Genomic DNA, 25793 nt, shown 5'->3' with positions numbered 1-25793 from the left:
GGAGACTCAAATAAACAAGATTAGATACCCTATGGGAACAATCATAACTGATATCCAAGAAATTCAGTCCATAATGAATAAGTACTACCAGGGCCTATATTCAAAGAAACAAGAAAATCTAGTAGAAATGGATGATTTCTTAAATAAATATAGGCTACCCACACTGAACAATGAAGAGGTAAATGAATTGAACAAATCAATGTCTTACAATGAAATTGTGGAAGCAATCAGGGAAATGCCAACCAAAAAGAGCCCAGGTCCAGATGGATTCACTGCCGAATTCTACAAGACATTTAAAGATGAAGTAACACCTATACTCTTGAAATTCATCCAAGAAATAGAAGCAGAAGGAGCAATACCAAACTCATTTTATGAAGCTAATATTACTCTCATCCCAAACCAGGGAAAGACCCAACAAAAAAAAGAAAACTACAGACCTATCTCTCTAATGAACACAGATGCAAAACTCCTCAATAAAATAGTAGCCAACAGAATCTAGAAACAAATTTAAAAAATCATACACTATGATCAAGTAGGCTTCATCCCACAGATGCAAGGCTGGTTTAACATTTGCAAATCAATCAATGTAATACATCACATCAATAGAGCTAAGGATAAGAATCATATGATAATTTATCTGGACATGGAGAAGGCATTTGACAAAATACAACATCCATTCATGTTCAAAGCACTAGAAAAAATAAGATTAAGAGGTACATTCCTCAAAATAGTGAAAGCCATATATGAAAAACCTACAGCCAGTATTATACTAAATGGTGAAAGACTGGAACCATTCACCTTAAAATCAGGAACTAGACAGGGATAACCACTCTCTCCACTTCTCTTCAATATACTGCTGGAACCCTTATCCAGAGCAATAAGGCAAGAAAATGACATCAAAGGGATCCATATAGGGAAAGAAGAAATTAAACTATCCCTATTCGCAGATGACATGATCCTCTACTTGAGTAACCCAACAAGCTCCACTTCCAAACTCCTAAAATTAATAAACTACTTTAGCATGGGCAGGATACAAAATTAACCTTCAGAAGTCAGTAGCCTTCTTGTACACCAACAATACACAAACAGAAGGCCAAATCAAGAAAATGATCCCACTCACAATAGCCCCCAAAAGAATAAAATACTTAGGAATTAACTTAACCAAAGATGTAAAGGAATTATATAATGAAAACTATAAAAGCCTAACAAAAGAAATTAAAGAGGACACCAGGAAATGGAAAGACATCCCATGCTCATGGGTAGGGAGAACCAACATAGTAAAAATAGCTATACTGCCAAAATTGATATACAAATTCAATGCAATCCCCATCAAAATCCCAAAGACATTCTTTATTGAAATAGAAGATATAATCCAAAGATTCATATGGAACAAGAAAAGACCTAAAATAGCCAAAACAATTCTAGGCAAAAAGAGTAATGCTGGTGGTATTACAATACCAGACTTCAAACTCTACAATAGAGCCATAATAACAAAAAGTGCTTGGTATTGGCACAAAAACAGACCATGGAAATATAAACATAACTATATAGACATAAAAGCCTATGACTCTATAAACAAAATGTTTTATTTCATAAATTAATATGTATCTATGATATACAAAACCTTAGCCTAATTTTGATTAAGTTCTAAAAACTAAGTGCCAGTGATTGTATATAGATTCCCTTCTTGAACACCTGTTAAACATGTCATTTGAAATATGATGTAAAAATCAATGTTAATAAATTATTTAATAAAAAAATACGGGAATTCTAAAGAGAAGTGGAAGGCTCAATGTGGCCAGCTTGCAATTGTTCTTGTACTAATTTTTGGGCCGCTTGGAGTTTTTTCTTTGAGAAGGGCCACTGAGGGACCCAAATAGGATTATCAGATTTCCATGTGATTTGTAACAGTGATTTTGCAGTGGCACTTAATAAAAAGGATAACCAACTCCACAGCGGTCATTTTTCTGAGTTATGGGCAGAGGCTGAAGATGTTTTCCTAGACCTTTCCCTTCCAGGTAACTCTGTTTATGCATCATTGTCCAGGCCCTCTTACCTGGATAATCTCCTGATTCAGGTTTTGCCATCCAGGATACTTTGTCTTCCTTGACAGGTTCTTTGGTAAGATGTACTCCCATTTGCGTGATAGGTAATAATGCCAACACATAAGGCTGAAAATGCCTTTATGTCCCTCCTCATCCTGCCAGGATAAAACTTGAGCACTCAGATCAGGACTTTGTGAAAATCCTAACCCTCTCAGTGTGCAATCAGCATTCTGAAGAGGCCACTGCTTAGGCCAATGTTGAGCATTGATAATGGATATGTCTGCCCCAGTATCAAGGAGACCCTCAATGGTCATTCCTTGCACAAGTAATCTGAGCAAAGACCTTGTTGAACATCTACCTTTTTAGCTAACTTGCAGATGGATTGGGTGAGGCTAGCTGTTGGCTCCTCCCACGGAGGCGCAGATGGCTGAACTGTGGGCGGCAGCCCCCTATTTTGTAATTTCTCACCAGACCACAGACTTTCTAAATCACTACCAGTTAATTCTTCCTCCACCTGCTTACTCGATTCTTTTTTAAATATTCCTCCAAGTGTCTCTGTGCTTCTTTCCACCTGTTCTTTAACTGTTTGTTTGGGCAAAAGTAAACACTCCCATATAAGCTGCCACACAGGAAATGTTCCTCGGGGGAGGTCTCCCTGTTTCAGAGCTTTCTCCAAATCTAATTTATGTAAATCCCATTGTGGCACCTTAGAAGCCCTTCTTTTAAAAACCAAGGACTTACTTTTGCTATCATATCCACATAAGCCTCAACCGTGGCTTCTTTTACTGCAGTACCATTAGCTTTAAGTAAATCTTTTATAACTCTAACCATCCGGTTCTTAGAAACATCTGAACCCATTATTCCAGTTCTTTTCTAAACCCCTTATACTGGTTCTTTTTCTGAACCCCTATTTCCTTGCCCTTATACTGCTCTGGCCAGAGACTCCCCTGAGGTTCCTCAGTGACTCCCCGCCATGCAGAAGTGACCTGCGCTTTGGGGGCTGACTGGGAATGATCTATTAAAATCTTTTACTGTTAAAACACCTGGCTGCTTCTGCTATGTTTGACACAGCTGCAGCTTCTTTGTCTTTTTTCTCCTTAGCTTTGGGATTTTTTTTAAAAAATTTTTTAGCACTCTCATGCCCCTTTCATGCCCCACGTTGGGTGCCAGAATGTTGGGGTCCTTCTTCCCTGGTCCCTCTAGACTAGTAGGAGGGATGGAAAAAACACGCCCTGACCAGGATGGGCCCACTGTCATCCTACTCAGCCTTCTTACCCAGGGGCATGAACAGAGATGCCATGCAGCTTCATCAAGGCAGGAAAATCTCTCTCTCTCTTTATTCCCCAAATCCCTCCTCCTTATGCTGGGTGCGGGAGCCAATCAGCACAAAAGGTAGGCAAGACAAAGAGGTCCATGTGTCTTACCCCTATTACAAGCCTCAGCAAAGAGTGATTAGGACATGGCTTTACACGGCTCTCAACAGGTTATCTACTTCTTTAGCTTGCAATTCTTACCAGTCTCTGCCCATGTAACAAAAAGAGATAGAGCTAATCACCCTAAAAATAAAATTAAATTTAAAAGAAAAGAAAATATTTGGGGCCAGGAACGTGGCCTAGTAGTAGTGTGTCTGTCTAGCATGCATGAAGTCCTAGGTTCCATTCCTTGGTATCACACACACAGAAAAGCCTGAAGTGGTGCTGTGGCTAAAGTGGTAGAGTGCTAACCATGACAAAACCCCAAAACAGTGCCCAGGCCCTGAGTTCAGGTCCCAGGACTGCAAAAAAAAAAAAAAAAAAAAGAGAGACAAATAGTGAATGTAAACAGATAGTGAAAGTAAACACATTTTTTTTTTTTGCTTTTCCCTGTATACAGTCATACAAACTATGGCTTTTCCTTGTATTCAAAGTCATACAAAGTACTGTTGATTACCCTGGGGGAGCAAATTCCTATCAATAATAAATATTAAGCTGAAAGAGAGATGCTTACTACTTTGTTATGAATTTGGGCTTCTATTAAAACTTTAAAATGCTGTAAACTTGAGATATCACTATATAGTTGATATTCCCAGAAAGCCTTCAAGTAACATTTTATATAGTTTGAAATCTGATGACTATGAAACAGCATAAGATAGAAAGAAATAGAGAAAAGAACAATAGGTTGTGTAGAAATTATTAAATCTCAAATTTTCCAATTATGAAAGCACAGAATAAATAGCAAGTTTATTGTAAACACCAATTAATCCTGATGTACTTACAGTGAATAAATGTAAATATTAGCTTATTGTTCCAATAACAACAAAACTTTTTCTCCTGCATGAAAATTTAGTAAAATAAACAAGAAAAAATTAAATAAGATAAAATAAAGGAAAGAAACCATTTGCCTTTAGAAATACTTCCACTTAATTTCATAAATGTATAAATTGTAAATATTTCTAGATAAGAAATTATAAAAGAGAAACACTAAAAATTAAATTGAATATGGGTAAAAATTACACAATTATAATTGAAATAATTTAATAACATCTAATTGTATTATATTACTAATATTTTGAGCATGCTAATATTATGAATTACTAATTAGTTATTCATGAAACCAAATTTTACTTAGCTTCCAGAGTGCACAATTATAAGCTATTAACAATACTGGGTATATAATTTTTGAAGATTGGCAAGTATGAAAATAATTTCTCTTTTTATTGTATTTTATTGTCGGGGTGATGCATAGAGGGGTTACAATTAGATCTGACAGGCAGTGGGTACATTACTTCCCATGTTTTTCTCCCAGTTTTCCTCCCTCCTTCCCCTCCCAATCATCTTGACTTTTCCCTTCCCTTCCCCATTTAAAATAAACAATGAAATGTATATACAATATACCAGGCACCAAAGTCAGATATCGTAACAACATGAGATAGAACAGAGAAGAGACAGAGAGAGGGAGAGAGAGAGAGAGAAGAAGAGGGAGAGGGAGAGGGAGATGGAGAGGGAGAGGGAGAGGAGGGAGAGGAGGGAGAGGAAGAGGGAGAGGGAGAGGGAGAGGAAAAAGAAGAAATAACTTAACACTTTAGCTTAAGAACAACAAACACAAAGATAAAACTCTTGTTTCCATATCCTTGAGTTCATTTTACTTACCCTTATCCTATATGGCCATATGTACATGGTTATCTAGCCATTGTGGTCTTCTGTTAGGAGAATCCTGGATGTGTACTAGTTATCGCAAATGAGGGAAACCATGGAGCCTATGTTTCTTAGCATCTGGCTTATTTCACTTACTATGACTTTTTCTAATACTTTCAGTTTCCTTATGAATAGAGTGATGTCATTCTATTATGCATTAATAATTAGTTACTCATAAAATCAAATTTCACTTAGCATCCAAGGTGCACAATACTTCTAAGCTAGTAGCAATATTGGGAAAATAAATTTTATAAGTCTTTTATATGAGTCATTTTATGACTCATAAGTATATACATACTGCATCATGAAAAAGAAAAATTGAGTTTTATTCATAATAAAGGGAAATATTACTAATGTTATTAACATTAATTGAGATTTCTTGTCACAGTCTTCTAGAGAATACTCCAGGGAAGCACAAAAGTTTGGTGAAAGTATAAATTGTAAGGTAAATACCCTATATTCAAAATCTAATTTATATCCTTCAGAGCCATGTGATCCTGTGAAAACACCTTTACCATCCTGGGTCTTGGTGATATATTTGCATTTTTTCATGAACTGACATGTTTATGCCTGCATGCAGCATGGAATACTAACTAGTTTGCTAAAACTAGCCATCAAATAACATTTTCTTTAGTTTAAGTAGTTGGCTAACTAGAAATGAATGGCAATATTGGTAGATATTCACAGAGCAACCAAAGGCTAAACGAAGTCAGGTAAACAACTTGCTTTTACAGGAAAGGTATTTGAAAGCTATGTTAAGTCGATAAGGGGAAAAGGAAGTCTCTACAGACCTCAGTGCATCTGTAACTGGAAACTGATGAAGCTTGTCTCTGAGACTTAAATAAAACTTTTTGAAAAAATGAAAGACTGATTGTAGAATGCCATGGCCTAGACATTTTCTGGAGTCAGCAAAGACAGGAAAGACAAATGCACCAACACAATATTATATCAAGCTCTATTGTCGATATAGATTAAATGACTAGACTGGAATGAATAATCACAATAATCTTCATTAGTAACATCATAATGACATCAGTGTGGACAAGCACAAGGACACTAGGCTTCCTTTTGCTATTGCACCATCTATGTTGGTGAGTCAGCACTATTTGTGTTTGGTCTATAATGGCCATAACTCTGGATTGTAATTTAGAAACTGTAGCTACTTAGATAAGGATATTTCTTAAGTTTGCTAATGAATTAAAATTTTAGAGCCTGAATCCTAAAATAATAGAAGATCTTTTGTTTTTTTTTCATGATAAACCAGAATTTTTGCCAAGTCAGAGTTATAAATATCTTGGACAGTTATTTATTTATTATTTTTTATTGTAATTAATACAAGGGTTAGAATTATATTCACCAGATAGTAGGTGCATTACTTCTCACACATTGATACCCCTTCTCATGTTTTTGTCCCCATTTCTCTCTACCCACCCCCTCCCTTCATCTTGTTTTGCCCCCTTCCCTTTCCTATTCCAAATAAACATATAATCATATATACAATATACCAGATAACAAGGTAAGATACTGTTACAATATGAGAATAACCAAGGGGCAACAAAAGAGATGAGAAATAACATAGTACATTACGAAAAACAATCACACATTATATGGCTCTTGTCTCCATAAGCTAGAGGTCCTTTCATTTAGGCTCATCCTATATGGCCTTATGTATCTAGGTTTTGAGCTATTGTAATCCTCTACTAGGAGAGCCTAAGGTTTGTACTAATTATTGCAAATGAGGGAAACCATTGAACCTATGTTCCTTTGGTCTGGCTTATTTCACTTAATATGATTTTTTGGACAGTTTTTAATTTCTCATATATTATGAAATTTGGATAATAAGCTAAATTCAGACAAAGTTAATAAAATTTGTGTCTAACAAAAAGGTATGAAGAATAGATACCTCCTATTAAAAACAATCCCTCAAAGTGACCCAAAATATGTAATGAGGAGTTTGGTTATATGGGAGACCAATGGTAACTTCTTACTTGTATAAATAAACTGATGTTTGACATTATCTCCGATTTCAATATAGAACAAAATGGTGAATTCCAAAATGTTTTATCAGTGAGCTTTATATTGATCTTGAGTGCAATGTTAAGAAGGTCCATGAAATGAATATCTTGAGAACTCTTTGGATTAAAAAGTTGGCTGAATAAATTCACTAAAAGCAATATTGCTATGCCTACCTTTTTGCTATTGTTATTAAGCAGATAGTTATAAATAGGCTTTAGATATTAATAATACGGATATTTTTAGGCTAATGTTATTTTGGAGCTTCCATTTTCCTTGCCTAAATCCCAGCCATTCCTTCAGATAATCCAAATAGAAAAAAAGTGATTGACCTTTGATAGATATGTTTGCTGGCAATACTAAAGAAAAGGATGAATAATCCTTTAGGTTGCTATCTGCTCATATATCACATCATATATGTATGTTCTTCCCAGGCTGGACAGAAGGCCCAATCTGTGGACACTATTATTAGACATTTTTTGCTTTTCTCTTGTTTAACAGTTTGCAAATGAATGATAATTTTATCTTATTGATTAAGAAATATGTTATACTTCCTAATTGTGTTGTAGTTTATGAGTATATTAGCATTTAATTACTGAATTGGTAATTAATAACTGAATATTTTGATAAACCACAGGAGAAATTCATTTTACTTTCTTAAGATCCATTTTATATCTCTCTAGTGAATATCTTCTATTTTTTACAAGTAGTAGCTAATCCTCTACATGAAAAATTTACTCAAAGTTCAGGTTGTACATTTGAAGAACATTTATAATGTTTATAATGTCCCCTATATTTAATATTCAATTATTTTAATTACCTTTTTATAATAAAGCTATGATGTGTATTCATGTTACTCTCATACAAAAATATTATTTTTAGAATTCCTATTGATTTTTAACTTTGGAGATATAGTTAACCCCTACTGAATTTATATTTTGTATTATGGAATCCCAAGAATCAGGTTTTAATTGTATTCCTAGACTCATAACTTGATATTATGTGATAAAGTGTGTCAGTATTCATACTGTACAAGTGAAGAATATGGTGGTTACTTATATTATACAAGATAAATGTTTAGAAATACCTATGTCCTACTAATTTTGTAGCCCTTTCATTTTCCCCAGTATCAGTGTTTTCTAAATGTTGAAGAACAAGGAAAACACTAAAAATTTACCTGGATATAATAGTAACAAGCTCCCTCATCTCCTATGAATTACCTTTCAGTTTCTCTTTGTTCTTGTTGTTGTTGGTCATGGGGGTTGAACTCTTGGCCTGGGCCCTGTCTCTGAGCTCTTCAGCTCAAGGCTACCACCCTATCCCTTGAGCCACAGTGCCACTTCTGCCTTTTTAGTGGTTAGTTGGAAATAGCAGTCTTTTATTGTCTGGACTGGCTTTGAACTGATCCTCAGATCTCAGCCTCCGGAGTAGCTAGCATCACAGTAGAAAGTCACTGCGCCCTGCTAATTGCTCTCATTTTTATTCACTTTAAATCTGTATTTTTCTCTCCCCCTTCCAATGCCAATTTTTTTTTCTGTTTGTATTCTCTACCTTTTTAAAGAGACACCTAAAAATACTGTGATATAGTTTGTGCAACTTTAAAATTTGATTGCTACACAAAAATCTTTTCTGTTTTTGAAGAAGATAAAAAAACAATAAAATATGAAAAAAACCCACAGAAGGTAGTAACCAAATTTAAATGTTGATCATGAAATTTTCCTTATAATCCATCTGTTAAAGTTCTGAAAAGAAAAATAGAAGTCGTTGGATGATTCTTTATGTTTTATAGCTTTGAGCTCATAAATGTACATTTGAACATGCTACACAAATATTAGAGTACTAGTCTTTTTTAATTATTATTTTTTATTATAGTGGTGTAAAGAATAGTTACAGTTACAGTCATAAGATAGTGGGTACATTACTTCTGGAACATTATTAACCCTTCCCATATTTTTTTCCCTCCTTTCCCTACTTCTCTGTCCCAGGTTGTAGAGTTAATTTCCAACAGAATGTCTTGGGAATATTCTTTTTATACTAGTCCATCCTTAGTCCTTTGACTCATCATCTTTTTCCGCCTTCCCTTCCCTGATTCAAAATAAGCAAGATTCAAAATAAGATTGTCCTGGATGCATATTAACTATTAAAAATGAAGGAAACCATGGAGCCTATGTTCCTTTAGGTCTGGCTTACTTCACTTAGTATGTTGTTTTTCTCTTTCGATTTCCTTACAAATGTGGTGATGTCATCCTTTCTGATGGCAGCATAGAATTCCATTGTGTATATAAACCATAGAATTTAAGCCATAGAATTGCATTGTAAATATACACAACATCTTTTTGATCCATCATCTACCGAGGGGCATCTGAGTTGGTTCCATATCATAGATGTGAAAATGACTGTGCTGGTAGGTTTAGTATGGACTTGTTTCTGGACATTTCCGAGTACTAGTCTTGAGCACAAAAAATGAGAGAAAGAACCTAAAGAACCTAATCCTGAGTTCCAGCCCTAGGATCAGCATACACACACACACACACACACACACACACACACACACACACACACACTACTTTCAAGAACCGTACTTCCTTAAAAATGTCTATTAACTAATTATGAAACTTAATGCATAAAGGAAAAATTACTCATTTAACATTTGCAAGGTTCAATTAGTTCTACCTCATTTTTAATTTCTTTTAAATATACTATAATGTCTTCCAGGTGTGTAACGATGATGCTAGCATGCATTTTCAACACAGGAAATAAAACTAATTTATATTAAGCATTACTTACATATCAGATTGTACAGATGAAAAATACCTTGTCCTAGTCACCAGAATGGCAGTAGGTCAGGAATTCTAGCCTCTGATGTAGTGTTGGTTGATAAAAATTATTAGATCTAATGAGGAATTAGCTTAATCGCATGACTAGATAGGTGAACTGAAGAGCAGCCTCCTGAGAAACTACTTCAAGATCTAACCAGAAAGAAATGGGAGTTGGGAAAATCATTGAAAAGTTTTGAACTATGGGTTACTTTTACATGCTTCCAACATCAAGCAGCTCCATTTAACTGAAGAAATGAAGGATGTGAATTGTGCTTACTTACTTTCTTCAGCTCGGTTGTTAGGTCAGACAAATGTTTGGGATAATCATTACTTGAAATAATTTCATCTTCCAAATAACGCAGGGCCAGTCTGGAACATGAGCTTAATGATAAAAAAGAGTGCTGAATAAATTAGAATACTCAGCCTGGACACAGGAGGCCATACTTCTCTTGCAGTATAGAGATCAATTCCTTTTGTTGTTGTTGTTTTTGCTATTCTTCTGTGGATCAGTGAATGTTGGAAAGAGAATAATTGATTGCACTGGAGGATGGAAAGAGATGTAGAATAAATAGAAAATGAATTTTAAGCCACAAAAGTGCCCCCTGTGAAACAAGATAGAGGACTGGGAAAGAAGAAAGGAGGAAGGGTTCAAAAAGTCTATTACTACCATCTTTATGGATGTTGTGAAAGTGAAATTATTGCTTTCCTTTGTTTTTCAGTTTACCTTCTATTAGAGATTGATAGCTATAGTATAGTACTGTAGTATATGCAAAGAGCTATAATACTATGATCTAGGCATATTTTAGTCATAATTTTTCAGCTACTGAACAAGAATGTATTAAATATTAGGTATAGTATTAATAGTCATAATGTATGGGCATTCATCAAAAACAAGTGAAAGGAATTCCACCTGCTTTGTTGGATGCTAAACTCTCTAGATGGTAACGGAGGTAACTGGAGATCTAGTTAAGCCCAAATTAGTCTCTGTCCTTCCTTCTCTTGTTCTGCTGAGCTAATTATTTGGTTCACTCCTTAGGATTTTCATGGCTCATCCCCAGATAGGTGGACCATACTCAGTTAACTCGCTGTCCAGGTCTTTGGTGTTTTCCTTTTCAAATGTCTAAGCTGCAACAGAATAACTGATTGAAGTAATATGACTAAGATAGAGTTTAGGTAATTGTTGATGGTATCTTGAATAAAAGACATTTTAATGGGAGAAAAAGTCCCACTATTGTATCTAAACTTCTAAAATTTTCTTCTTTTGTCAATCACAAATCTGAAAGTGGATATATTGTTTAATTTCCACATCAGTAGCATGGTAACAAACATTCAGGTGCAGAAATAATTTCTTTAGGAGTTTATTATCAGATTGAATTAATAAGCAATATTTTTCTTAATTCACTGTGAGTATGTGAAATTATTTTAATGAATTGCTATTATACAATATACTAAATTGTATGGGTTGTATGGTTGTCTACTCATTTTCAAGTATTTTAATATGTTAACGTTTTTAGTAGAACTCATTGGGTGAGACATTCTCTTCATGTGGGAGGACCATTGCTAACTGTTGCAAAATATACATTTTGGAGACTACTTTTGACTTTTTGGCAATGATTATTTCATTTGAGTTTATAGGAATTTAAAACAGTTATTGTATCCTAGTTATATAAAAACTTAGTTTTACATACCTAAATTTCTTTTTTACCTATAAAATCTGTGGATATCAGATATCTCTCAGATTAAAATTCTATAGCCTCATAAAAATAAGTGATATCAATATGTGTATGAAAACATGTATTTATATAAGGTATCAGTATGAAGATTTGTTTTCTGTTTTATAGTGTATCAACATTAAACCTATGGCTCATAACTGTTATACCAGCTACTTGAGAGTCTGAAAATAGAAGGGTCAAATAACTGGGTCTCTAGGAAATCAAATTCCATGAATCTCAGGCATTATATTTAATGCCTGTGATTCTAGAAATGGTGGGCAGCCTGCAAGAGATATCTTGTATCTCATGCATGTACCCCTGCTAGAAGAAAGACCCAGTTCTAAAAACAACCAGTGAAAAGTTCAGGGCTAGAAGAATAATGCAAGAGATAGGGGAGATCAGTCTAAATAATATGAGGGAGAATGGAAGAAAAATGTGGGCCGGGGTAACAACTCCTATCTAAGGTACTCACTACCTTATGTATGTAACTAACCCCTTTGTACATCACACTGATAAAAATTAAATAAAAAACAAAGAGCTATTCCAATTTAAAACAAATGAAGCCTGGAGTTTTAATCCCTCTTATAGTAAACAAAGAAACAAACTCTGATTTTGTTTTATTTTTTGTCAGTTGTGAGGCTTGAACTCTGTACCTGAGTGCTATCCCTGAGCTCTTCAGTTCAAGACTGGCATACTCTACCACAGCACCCCTTCTGATTTTCTAGTGGTTAATTGGAGATAAGTCTCGAACTTTCTTCCCCGGGCTGGCTTTGAACTGTGATCCTCAGATCTCAGCTTCCTGAGTTGCTAGGAGTACAGGTGTGAGCCACCGGGGCCCAGCTTCTGATTTTTTTTTTTAATAATTAGTTTAGTCAGTGAAAGATAATGTAATATTATTTGTTCATTTTCTGGAATGTTCCAGTCCACGAAATGGATGAAAACCCATCAACTTTGAAAATTTCTTTATGGATAATAAGTAATTCCAAATTTTAAAGAGGGGACCAAGGCATAATTTATCCCCAAAGATAAAAAATCCAGAGAGACTTGTTCAATTGTTTCAAAAAGTTCTCCCAGGTAGTACCCATCCAGGTGCATCCATTATTGCCCTGTACAGTAAGTCCAACACATACTCCAATGAAACTTTCTTACTCCGCAGTAATCCCATCCTACTCACGTGCAACTGTGTCTCCATCTCATCTCGCTCCTTTTGCACTGACAGAAGATGCTTCTCAAGATTAACCATTTACTGGTGGACCAGGGACACCTCTTTTTGCAAGTGTGAGTGCTCCACTTCCATAGCTTTCTTCTCCCCATGCAGCTTGATGAAATCTGTGTCAATTCCTTCATCTTTGAGTCTAGCCGATTCTTTGTGGATTTGAGCTCGCTCATGATCTGGTTTTTGGTTGGATACTTATGGCATTTGACTGCTTTAATGTTAGAACAAGCATAATCTAAAATATCTGGATAATTTCTAGACTCTTATGGCTAGATAGCTTTTCTAAGACATTTAAGAGTAGTACAGAAACCGATTTTGAGTCTTCATGGAGGTTTGAAACTACCTATGTCTATGGAAGTTTTTCTAGAAGGTTCAAGAAATTCAAAATCAAGATAATTTACTCTGTCTTCATATGGTAATTGGCTTAAATACATATGAAATTTGGCATAATTCTGCCACTAGCTATTGTGTATGAAACTGAAAGTGGCAGTGCTAATTTTAATAGGGTATACAGTTGATAATAATTTTTAGTAGCAAATGTTCTCTTCTCTATTTCTGTTTTTCCTTTCTTATCCTTAGAGATGATTTTAAGCTTAAGAGACTTTTGTGTGCTCTGGGTAGGTAGAAATATTTGTGTGATTAATACTTTAAAGGAAAATATGCTTGGAAGGAAATGTGCTTGAAAATAAATAGAATCACACTATTATTGCTCTAACTGGAACTATGATACACCCTGGCAAACACGAGGATTTCTAAATCTGTCTTTATTTATCAATTTTGGAGTATAGGAATATTTCAGTATAACTCCAAAGGCCCTTTGATCATTAATGAGGTCAGACTAACACTTCCAAATAGCTTCTTGTCACACAGCTAATTTGTATTATAATTTTGAAGTGAAAATAGCATACTTCTTTTTAAATCATTAAGGTATGGACACTATCAATTTACACTCCAAATACATAATTAACTCCAGTCCAACCCTGTAAGGAAGGATTAATTTTGTAGATCAGACTCACTTAATGAGCTGTTAATGGGCTGTATCCTTTATTCTATCTTTTAAGTCCTTCTTTTTTGAATGTAGTATATCAGTACTAGAGTTCGTATGGAAATCAAGTCATACATCTGTGAGAAACACTTCCCCAAGGAGATCACTACAAGGGGATTTGTGTCTTCTCATAGGGACAAGAAATCCATACACATTTGGTAAATTATTCTACCTCACTCTCAGATGACTCTAAATTATATTTTCCTCATTATACAGCCAGTTTTCATGCCTTCCAAAGTATAACATTTTGTTATTAATACAAAAATATGAATTTATAAAGTATAAAATATAAAGATTTTTTGAGAGAATGAATTAGGAAAGTGACTTCCTATGACTTCCCAGATATACCATAGAAGAAAAGTAAGGGCCAGGAGTTTGCCTGGCATAAGACCTGGGTTTGATTCCTCAATACCAAATACATAGAAAAAGCTGAGAATGGTGCTGTGGCTCAAGTGGTAGAGATCTAGCCTTGAGAAAGCCCAAGGACAGTGCTTAGGTCCTGAGTTCAAGCCCTGGAACTGGCAAAAAAAGAGAGAAAGAAAGAAAGAATGAAAGGAAGGAAGGAAGGAAGGAAGGAAGGAAGAAAGGAAGAAACAAAGAAACAAAGAGAAAGAAAGAAAGGCAACAGCTTATAAAATCTTCCAAGAACTATGTCCTCTTTTATGTGGTCCTTACTTTCTCAAACATTACTGTTAGTAAAACAAGATCACCTCCTATCACTCTATAAATATAATGTTTTATTTCATAAATTAATATGTTTCTATGACATACAAACCCTTAGCCTAATTTTGACTAAGTTCTAAATACTGAGTCCCAGTGATTGTAATTAGAGATTCCCTCCTTGAACATTTGTTTGTTAAACTTGTCATTTAAAATATGATGTAAACATAAGCCATACAATGAATGATTGTTGTTCTTAAGGTACTATGTTATCTTTCATCACTTTTGCTGCCCCTTGGTTATCTCATATTGCTACACTATCTGACTTTGTTACCTGATATATCGGATATATTTGTATTTGGTTATTTGAAATTGGATAGGGAACGGGGGAAAACAAGATGAGGGATGGGGATGGGGGGAGGGAAATGGGGACCAAGCATGTGAAAGGGTATCAATGTATGGGAATTAATGCACCATCTATTTGGTGAACATCATGTAACCCTTCTATTAATTACAATAAAAATATATGAAAAAAATGCTCAACATCTCTGGTCATAAAAGAAATGCAAATCAAAACAACTCTAAGATTCCACCTCACTCCAGTTAGAATGGCCAGGATCAGGAAAACGAATGACAACAGATGCTGGAGGGGATGTGGCCAGGAGGGATCACTACTACACTGTTGGTGGGAGTGCAAACTCGTTCAACCACTATGGAAAGCAGTGTGGCAGTGCCTCAAAAGGCTAAACATAGAACTCCCCTATGACCCAGCAATTTCACTACTTGGCATTTACCCAACCATCCAGAAACAAGGACATACTAAACCCACTAGCACAGCAATGTTCATTGCAGCACTATTCACCATAGCAAAGATATGGAACCAACCTAGATGTCCCTCAGTTGATGAGTGGATCAACAAGTTGTGGTATTTGTACACAATGGAATTCTATGCTGCTGTCAAAAAGAATGACATCGCCCCATTTGTTAGGAAATGGAAAGACTTAGAAAAAATCATATTAAGTGAAGTAAGCCAGACTCAAAGGAACTTAGGCTCAATGGTTTCCCTCATTCGTCATAATCAGTAGAAACCTTGGGCTCTACTAGCAGAGATTTGCAATAGAGCAAAATCTTGATACATAAGGCCATATAATGTGAAGCTAATTGAAAGGACCTCCAGGATATTGAAACAAAAGCCATATAATGAATGATTGTTTTCCTTAATGTACTATGTTGTCTCTCATCTCCTTTGCTGTCCCTTGGTTATCTCATATTGGTATAGTATCTCACTTTGTTATCTGATATATTGAATTTATTTGTATTTGGCCATTTGAAATTTGATAGGGAAGGGGGGAAAACCAAGATGGGTGGGGGGGTGTGGGGAGGGAGGGAAATGGGGACCAAGACATGTGAAAGGGTATCAATGTATGTGAATTAATGCACCTTCTATCTGGCAAATATCATGTAACCCTTTTACTAATTACAATAAAAAAATTAAAAAAAAAGAAAAAATAAAACAAGATCACCTGATAATAATAGTGTCATTCTCCTCCTCTCTCCTATTCTCTTTCTACATATACATGGAACACACTTTCCATCCCAATGGGAACCTGTTGCCTTAGAAATTGTGGGGGAATGGAGAAAGTGTTTAATTTTACCTCCTATGATGTACAGTCTTGATAATTACAGGTCAGTCAACAAACTTTGCAATTATCTTCCTACTAATGTCTTATAATCGACAGCTTGTGTTCATTTACATTTTGTATTATCCGAAGAGAAAGCTAACATTTGTTAGAACTGACTATATTCCAAAATCTCTATTAATACCACATCTCTTTTTTTAATACCATGTCTTTTAATACACTTATTTTTCTAATTAATATACTTATTTCTAATGTCAAAATCATGAGCCAAGAGGCTTTGGAATATTCTCTCACTGTAGAATTAAAGGCTTACAAGAAGAAGAAACCACAGTGGAACTTAGCTTGGTCTGATTTCAAACTCATGTGCTGCTGCATCTCCACGTTGAATAAAGAAGAGAGGAAATTTTCCATCAGGAAAAATGAATTACCCTTAAACTTTATATTCAAAATTTGTACCTAAATGCTCAATTGTGACCACATTTATAAGTATTGATGTAGATATCAAGAATATGTGTCTAATGATTTAGTCATATGTAGTAGCTATTACTATGTGATCAAATAAAACTCTATGATTTCTCAGGTCAAGTGTATGACTGCATTCGATGATAGTAGCATAATCATAACTACCTCAAGAAAACAGGACTATCAAAGGAAGATGAATCTTTTCAGAAAGACAATCTTATCCAAATGGTTTCAAAATTATGTTAAACAGAATATCTCATTCTCCAGGCAGTTTGGTTAATAATTCAACTTGCTTAATGTTATAAAATACTTCAAGTAAAATTTGTGAAAGTTCTTTTAACTTTGTGCTAAATGTAGTTGGCAATTATTCTTGGGAGTAAAAGGGGAAGATATTTCTGTCAAAACATTTTGATATTCAATTCCAAATTCCATTTTGGGAGAGATCTGAAATGGAGAAGCCTTGGACAAAATAGAGAAATTTCAGTTTAAAACTGAAAGTCTTTAGGAAAACACTCAGCATTTACTAAACTCTAGTGAATCTGTTGACAATACGTTTGGTTTTGTTTTCTTTTATTTTTGATAGTTCTATGTCTTAAACCTAGAGCCTAGGCACTAGTCTTGAGCTAGTGGATCTACCACTAGATCCATAATACCATTTCTGGTACTTTATTGGAGATAAGAGTCTTATAGTCTTTCCTGCTTTAGCTGGCCTAAAACTGTGATTCTCAACTTTCAGCTTCCCGAGTAGCTAAGACTACTGGCCCTATTGGCAATTTTAAAATCTGGCTTAAAGTTAACTTTGTCACACATTACATTCTGGTGTCATAATTTTAGTTAATATTAATAATATATACTCGTAGATGACAGTTTGGCATTATTTATTTATTTTGTTGTCTTTTTGATGTTACTGTGGCTTTCAAAATTCTAGTGTCCTTCTCTGCAGAGATAGAAACCCAAGCCAAAAAGTTCTAGGCATCTCCAAAGTTACTGAAACCCTTATATCAGTTCTGACCAAAAAAAAGAAAAAGAAAAAAATAATGCAAGAAATATCATAGTTCAAGACTTCAAACTTTACAACAGTGGAAGTAAGGAGAAACATATAGTTAATGTCTCAGAAATGGACTTTAACAGAGTGGAAGACACTGAATCACCTTTAGCCGGTTAATTGGAGATAAGAGTCTCAGGTCCTTTTGTGCCGGGCTGGCTTTGAACCTGGATCCTCAGATCTCAGCCTCCTGAGTAGCTAGGATTACAGGCATAAGCCACCCTGCCCGCTTGTCTATTATTTTGTACCTATATAAATTCAGAGCAAATCGATGATCTCAATGTTCAATCTTGAAACTAAGGGAGTAGGGATAACAACAGAACTTATTGATTTAGGCAGGAATTTTTTCGGAATAAAATTCCAGGAACTCAGCAAAAAGGAGAAGGAATGGACAAATGAGATCACATCAAACTAAAAAGCTTCTGTACAGTGAAGACTGCAATTACTATGTTAAAAGGCAATTTACAGAAATCTTTGCTGGCTACGTCTGATAAGGGTAGAATAATCAGAATATAAAGATACTCCAAAAACCAAGATCCCAAAGGACAAACAACCTTCTTAATAAACTAGAAAAGGACTAAACAGACATCCCAAGCAATAGTGGAAAAAAAAGGCCAATAAGAATAAAAATACATAAGTCTGGGAGGGGCGTTTGGCCTAGTGATAGAGTGCTTGCTTAGCATACACCAACACCGGGATTCAATTCCTCATTACCATGGACATAGAAGAAAGCTGGAAGTGGTGCTGTGGCTAAAGTGATAGAGTGTTAACCTTGAGGAAAGCTCAAGGAGAGTGGTCAGGCCCTGAATTCAAACCCTAGGACTGGCAAAAAAAAAATACCTAAGTCCCTTGGTCGCTGCTAAGAATATATCCAATAATCAATGCGAATGGAGTTGCAGGGTAAAAGAGAGCATAAGACCATAATGCTCTGTTAGTGGGAATGTAAATTTGTGGAACCACTCTGGTAGTCAGTAGGGAAATTACTCATAATATTCTAAAATATAGAACTATCCTATTATTGAATGGATTACCTGAAGAATTGCAAGTATAAATACAATGAATGTACTTGCACACCTATGTCTCATGATTAAACTATTCCTAACACCCAATTCATGGATATTGATCAATGGATCTTATGTTTCTCTCCCCAGGGGTCTTATTGATTAGGAATTTGGAATTTTAAGGCACATGACCTAATGTCTCAAATAATCAATTAAAGATAAAAGACATATAACATGAATGTTAAGTTTGAAACACATTGCCTTAATTAAGTGTAGCTTTCTTTGATATTCAAAGATAATCAACTCAGGAAAGAGAAGGCCTTTGGAAAAGAAGTTTGATTGCTTTGAACATATTTTATTTTCAAGGTAGAGGTTATGCACAGAGTAGTTACAATCACATTTTCTTTAAAAGAAAGAAATTGGAAGTGAAGCTGTTGCTTAAAATGGTAGAGCACTAGTTTTGAGCAAAAACAAAACCAAAACCAAAAATGAAACCAAGTAAGCCTTAAGGACAGTGACCAGGCATTTTTCAAGTTTTATGTCTGATAATAAAAGAAAAGGAGGAAAAAAAAGATGCAATGTATTCATAAACTGCTTGTTGTTCAAGTCCTTTGTATGACTATTATATAAAAAAAGAAAGAAAAGGAAAAAGGAAAAAGTTTGAGGACATCAAAAGTAAGTCTAAAGATTTTAACTTTTTGATACAGTCAATTTTATACAAGCGCAAATGATTGCACAAAAATAACTTTCTCATTGACATTTGTCAATGTGTCTACAAATGTTTTGTTTAATTGGTATATTCTTTTTTAACAATAGCTTAGTTAAAAAAGCTTAGAATTGGAGAATTTATTCATCAGTGCTAAAAGGCAATGAAGTTTCAAATTGAACAACCACAAGAATAGATTTTTGCACAAATGTGTATACTGTTACAACTTTATCACAACAGACACGAACTGATAAATCTAGTTAAAAATCAGATTCTGAATTCTCTCACAATAAGTTTCTTTGAGATATTACATATGTGATCCAATCTTTAAAAAATACCTCTCCTTCAATGAGTTTTTAGCTCTCAGTCAGACCCTGAAAACTGTCTATCACAGCTATTAAATTGAATGTCAGAATGTCTACTTGGTTCTTATGGCTTTTTGGTAAAAATTGCTATGAAATATTTAATTAAAAATGGACTGGCTCACACATGAAAATAATGAATGTTTTTCACCAAATATGACTTTCTATGACCAACTCTTGAAAAATAGGTGCATATTGTAGATATATTAGTTTTTACTGCATTATAATATAGCAACTTGATCTTTTATTGCTGATATTCCTTAGCATTTTCACTACGTTATTAATCTTAGCTATCAGCATTCCCTTACCACTGACACTAATCCATAGCTCAATTACGTTTTCCTGGTGGCACCATTACATAGTGCTGCCTTGTTATTGGTTTTATTTCTCCTTCCATGATTTTGTGACTTCCATCCAAGTTCTTTTGGCTTCATCAGAGATTTTCACTTTGTTTTTGTCACTTCCTCTGTTTTTTTTTTTGTATCTTCCCGTAATTTACTGCGGTTACATCTGCCTAGGCTTAGTTCTCCTACAGATTTGTTTTTAAGACTCCAAACCTTTTCATGTTATTTTTAGCTCACTATACTTGCAAAAGTCTGTACCCTTTTGATTTTTCACTAGATGCGTAGTCAAATTCTTATGTTTTGTTTTCATTTCAAAAATATCAAAAAGTGAAATGCCTCAGCAGCTTGGTGAGTAGAACATTTTATTTAGAGTTCAAAAAAGTGAACTAAGTTAAAAATGTCTATATAAATCTCCTACCAATTCTTAAGTATCTGGAGAAATTGTTGATAATCTTTATTATTCTATAAAAATTTTGTGACTTTGCTCAATAGCAAAAATGAAAGTATAATTTTGTGGAGAATCACCTTAATCTCTTCAAGAATTATCCCCAAGTAATTGTACCAAGGAGTTAAAAGCCAACAAACCCACTTTGGGATGCAATTCATCTTGATCAAAATTCTCCCACTCATCATTCTTTCCTATCTCTCCTAACCATGTTCCTTCCCTCAATTTCCTTCATGTTTTAGGATATGAATTAAATTTTATGAAGATATTTTTTATTACTACTCATTGACTTTACCTAGGCATGTAACTGTTTAGCTATTATTAGTATTAATTAAATATAAAATAAAAATTACATATTTTCAGGTTTATGTGTAAATATATTTTTCCTTCCTGGAAATGAATATAAATCAAGTATTATTAACAAACTGCTCATGGAGTGCATATGTAAGAAGGAAAATCTCATGACTTATAAAACTGACCCATTTCTATGGTGGAAGTACTCCTGCAGTGGCCAATTTTAAGTTATTAGAAGGCTCACAGTTAAAAATATTCTATATGTAGAAACCAGCTCTTACAATGTAGTATTGTGTATTAAAAGCCAGCTGCATCATAATACTGAAAATTTTTATTAATTTTTATATTGAATTAGATCTTTAAACACACATTGAAATTTGAAGCTTGAAAAACAATAAGCTACATAGACAGGCTTTGACAAAACAATAATTATACACACATGATTTCTTCTACCTGTCATCACCATTGAAAAGATACAGATTTTATGATTCACAAGTGACCATTTGTCAGTTTCATAACTCTGACTTTTATAATTTGGGATCCAAGAATTTAACCATATAGCATTACCAACATAGTCTTAGAGGTCTTATGATCTATCATGGGAGATGTTCTGTGGTCCAATGTTCCTCTCATTGAACACACCATGTAGCAAACTGACTTTGTCTCAAAGGTTTTATGTGATTGTGGAGTTTCTATTAGTAGCTTTTTTCCATGCTGCAAGGTAAAACTTTCCATATTCCCTGTTGCACATGCCTTATACAATGTACTCTCCACAGACAAGTAAGCAGTAGACAAAGTATTCAGATTTATTAAGTGCATGAGAATATCACAAGAAAACTCCCAAGACATCTAGTGAAATTAAGAGCTAGTGTACCAAATCTGTGCATTTAACAATATGGATTATTGAAATCAGAGCCTCAGGAAAGCTAAGTGAAAATACTACTTGACTCATGCCTCTCAGACTTACAGATTCTGGTTTTGTTTTTCAGATAGGATCTCACTTTTGTTTTCCTCTGGGATCTCACTTTCCCTCCCCGCCCCCCCCCCCCCCCCAGTTTTCCCCGGCCTCACACTCAGTATTCTCCTTTTACTGCCTCTTGAGTAGCTGGAACACAGGCATTGTAAGCCTCAGTATTCCTGGTTTCATATAACTTCACAGAGAAAGGGAATGCAGTTAAAGCACATTAGGGGACAGTAAATGGCTTGGAGTAAGATGAATTGGCTCTTATAAGAATCTTGGCTTTTGGTTTTCTCTCATGTGATATATTTTAGTCTTTCTTGGTTGATTAAACCCCTGGGTAGAAGACTGATAAAACTTTCTCTTAGATAACATGAAGGAACTTTAGAAAAACTTTTTATTATTGCTGTGTGTGTGTGTGTGTGTGTGTGTGTGTGTGTGTGTGTGTGTGTGAACTGAGCACATACCTGTCCTAGATTTTGAATCAATGGTCCTTGAGCTTTTTTGCTCAAGGCTAACACTCACCACTTGAGCCACAGCTCCACTCATATTTTTCTTGGTTAACTGAAGAGACTTGAAGATTTTTCTGCCCGGACTAGTATCAAATTGCAGTCTTCAGTTCTCAGCCCCTAGGGATCAGGATCACAGGCATGAGTTCCTGGTGTTTGGCTTCTTTTATTATTTTTTAATATTATTTTTCCTTTTTTTTGCCAGTCCTGGGCTTGAGCTCAGGGCCTGAGCACTATCCTTGGGCTTTCTCAAGGCTAGAGCTCTACCATCTGAGCCTCAGCACCACTTCTCCAGCTTTTTTCTATGTATGTGGTACTGAGGAATCAAACCCAGCTCTTCGTATATGCTAGGCAAACACACTACCACTAGGCAAAACTCCTGGCTTTAATATTATTTTTAAGACACCTTTTTTTTAAAGAATAATATATCCTAGTAGCATTTTACTGAAGGGAATTTCCTAAACTCCTGAACTTCTGTTATTTTATTACATTATGTGAATAAAGGGCAATATGTATTTATGGACTATCTACATATTTGAAAGGCAACAATCACTGTTCATGTTTTATTAAGAGTTTCTAATTTTAAAGACAAAATTTAAGCAAATATGTAAAATTTACAGCTCCACATTTATAAATAGAAATTCTTTTTTCATTATCGAGGTAATGTATAGGGGAGTTACAGTTACATTCATCAACTGGTAGGTGCATTACTTTTCACACACTGATATGCCCTCCCATGTTTCTGTCCCCATTCCCCTCCCCCAACCCCTCCCAATCATCTTATTTTCCCCCTTTTTCCTATTTCAAATAAACAAATAAAGTATATATAATATACCAGGTAACAAAGTCAGATACAGTAACTATGAGATTAGCCAAAGGGGGAAAAAAAGAAAAGAGAAGTAACATGATACATTAAGCATAACAATCGCACAAGATAAAGCTCTTGTTTCCGTATCCTAGAGTTCCTTTCATTCAGTCTCATCCTACATGACCTTGTGTACCTAGGTTTTGAGCTATTGTAATTCTCTGCTAGGAGAGGCCTAGATGTGTACTAATTATTACAAATGAGGGAAAAACCAGTGAGCCTGTGTTCCTTTGGGTCTGGCTGACTTCACTTAATATGATTTTTTCCCAAGTCTTTCCATTTCCTTATAAATGGGACAATATCATTCTTTCTGATGGCAGCATAGAATTCCATTGTGTATAAGTACCACATCTTCTGGATCCAATCATCTACGGAGGTGCATCTTGGATGGTTCTATATCTTTGCTATGGAAAATAGTGCTGCGATGAACATAGTGGCTTTAATATGTCCTTGTTTCTGGATGATTGGGTAAATGCCAAGTAGTGGAATTGCTGGGTCATAGGGAAGCTCTTTGTTTTGAGGAACTTCCATACTCCTTTCTATAGTGATTAAATAAGTTTACTTTTCCACCAACAGTATAGTACAGATCTCTTCTGGCCATATTCCTGCCAATATCTGTTATAGATTTCTTGATCATGGCCATTCTAACTGCAGTGAAGTGGAATCTCAAAGTTGTTTTGATTTGCATTTCTTTTATGTCTAGAGATGTCAAGTATTTCTTCATGTGCCTGTAGGCCTTTCTTATTCCCTCTTTACAGAAGTCTCTAAGTCTTTGGCCCATTTTTTAATGGGATTGTTGTTTTTTTGTAGATTTGTTGTGGAGTGATTCAATTTTTTGAGCTCATATTTTAGATATGAGGCCTTTGTCTGTTGTATGATTAGTGAAGATCTTCTCCCACTCTGTGGGCTTTCTATTTAACTTGCTAACTATGTCCTTTGCCTTACAGAAGCTCTGCAGTCTAATGCAGTGCCACTTAGCAAAACTTTTTTTTAATTTGTTGTGTTTCTGGGTCTTTATTAAAGAAAGTTTGGACCTGAGCCAAGGAGACTTAGTGTATCTCCTATTTCTTCTTGTAAAGTTTTCAGTGTATCTGCTTTTACTTCAAGGTCTTTGATACATTTGGAGTTATTCCTAGTGCAGGGTGACAAAGAAGGACCCAACCTTAGTTTTCTGCAGGTACTTAACCAGTTCTGGCAGCACCACTTATTGAAGAGACTGCCTTTCTTCCATTCTATTTTTTTGGCCCCCTTATGAAAGATTAGGTGTTCACAGGTCTGAAGTTTGATTTCTGGGTCTTCAGTTCTATTCCATTGGTCCTTAGGCTTGTTCTTGTGCCAGTACCAAGCTAATTTGGTTACTATATCTCTGTAGCAAAGTCCAAAGTTTGGTATTGCTATTCCTTCAGTGCTGTTCTATCTGCTAAGAATTGCTTTGCTCTACAGGGCATTTTTATTATTCCATACGAAATTTTGGATTGATTCTTCTATTTCCTTAAGGAATGATATTGGGATATTGATTGGTATTGCATCGAATTTTAGGTAGCCCTTGGCAGGATTTCCATTTTCACTAAGTTAATTCTTCCAATCCAGGAGCATGGGAGGTTCTTCCATTTTCTCAGTTCTGCTTTATTTTCCTTTTTCAGATTTTTAAAGTTTCCATCATAAAGGTCCTTTACATTTTTAATTAAGTTAATTCCTAAGTACCTTATTTTCTTTTTGGCTATTACAAAAGAAGTTGTTTTCCTGATTCCTGCCTCTCTCCTCTGGTTGTTGGCATACAGTAAAGCAGTTGATTTTTGAGGGTTAATATAAATGGAAAGTCTTCATTGCTGTTATAATGATCAGTTGCCAAGAGTATATCTAATTAAATGGCAAACTATTTCAGATTTATATACTTGCTTGACTAGAAAGCAAATTCTTCATATCACATAAATCTGCTATCAGGAAACTTCTGAAAGTTAATTTCTGGAATAAGTATGAATTTAAATCTTAGCTTATGATGATGAATTTATTTGCTTTGTGCTGTCAAGGTAGTATGTGAAAGAATTGTTTTCTAATTCATTTCCAAATCTGTGGTGAATCTGTCTCCTTATTATGCTTTGAAGGTTATGGTAGATAAATGGTATCTTCACAAAGATACATTCATTCTGGTATTGAAAGTACCTACTTAAAATTCAGCATGAATAGATTTATTGAAAAATATGTAGACAATCTATTAATTATAAACAGTGACTTGGAATAAATTCTTATAAAAAGGCATTACATGCCACCCATTGAATGTGTATATTTTATATAAAGTTACTGAAAAATCTTCCTATGAGTAAATAATAAATCTTGGAAATGAAAGATACAGCTCCCCAGAAAGTAATTTTTTTCTACATGACATTCATACAGGACATAAACTCAAATTTTAGCTCAGTTAAATACTCGAGAGTAATTTTAATGCATTTCTTGTTTGTTAAAATGTCTGGTTGCTGCA

The 25793-nt window shown here is 34.8% G+C and overlaps 1 long non-coding RNA gene across 1 annotated transcript in view; it reads left to right on the top strand.

The window, feature by feature from the left end:
• LOC150069550 (uncharacterized) overlaps positions 1 to 25793 on the top strand; it is a 140610-nt gene that overhangs the window by 5625 nt on the left and 109192 nt on the right. The window contains exon 2 of the long non-coding RNA XR_016535545.1: positions 12919 to 13040. This is a non-coding gene — a long non-coding RNA (uncharacterized LOC150069550). The remainder of the gene's footprint in view (positions 1 to 12918; positions 13041 to 25793) is intronic.

This window comes from Megascapheus bottae, chromosome 1 (assembly GCF_031878675.1).
Source record: "Megascapheus bottae isolate mThoBot1 chromosome 1, mThoBot2.hap1, whole genome shotgun sequence".
Classification (NCBI taxonomy): domain Eukaryota; kingdom Metazoa; phylum Chordata; class Mammalia; order Rodentia; family Geomyidae; genus Megascapheus; species Megascapheus bottae.
The sequence above is the reverse complement of the archived record's forward strand: the minus strand, read 5'-3'. Positions and strand labels throughout refer to the sequence as shown.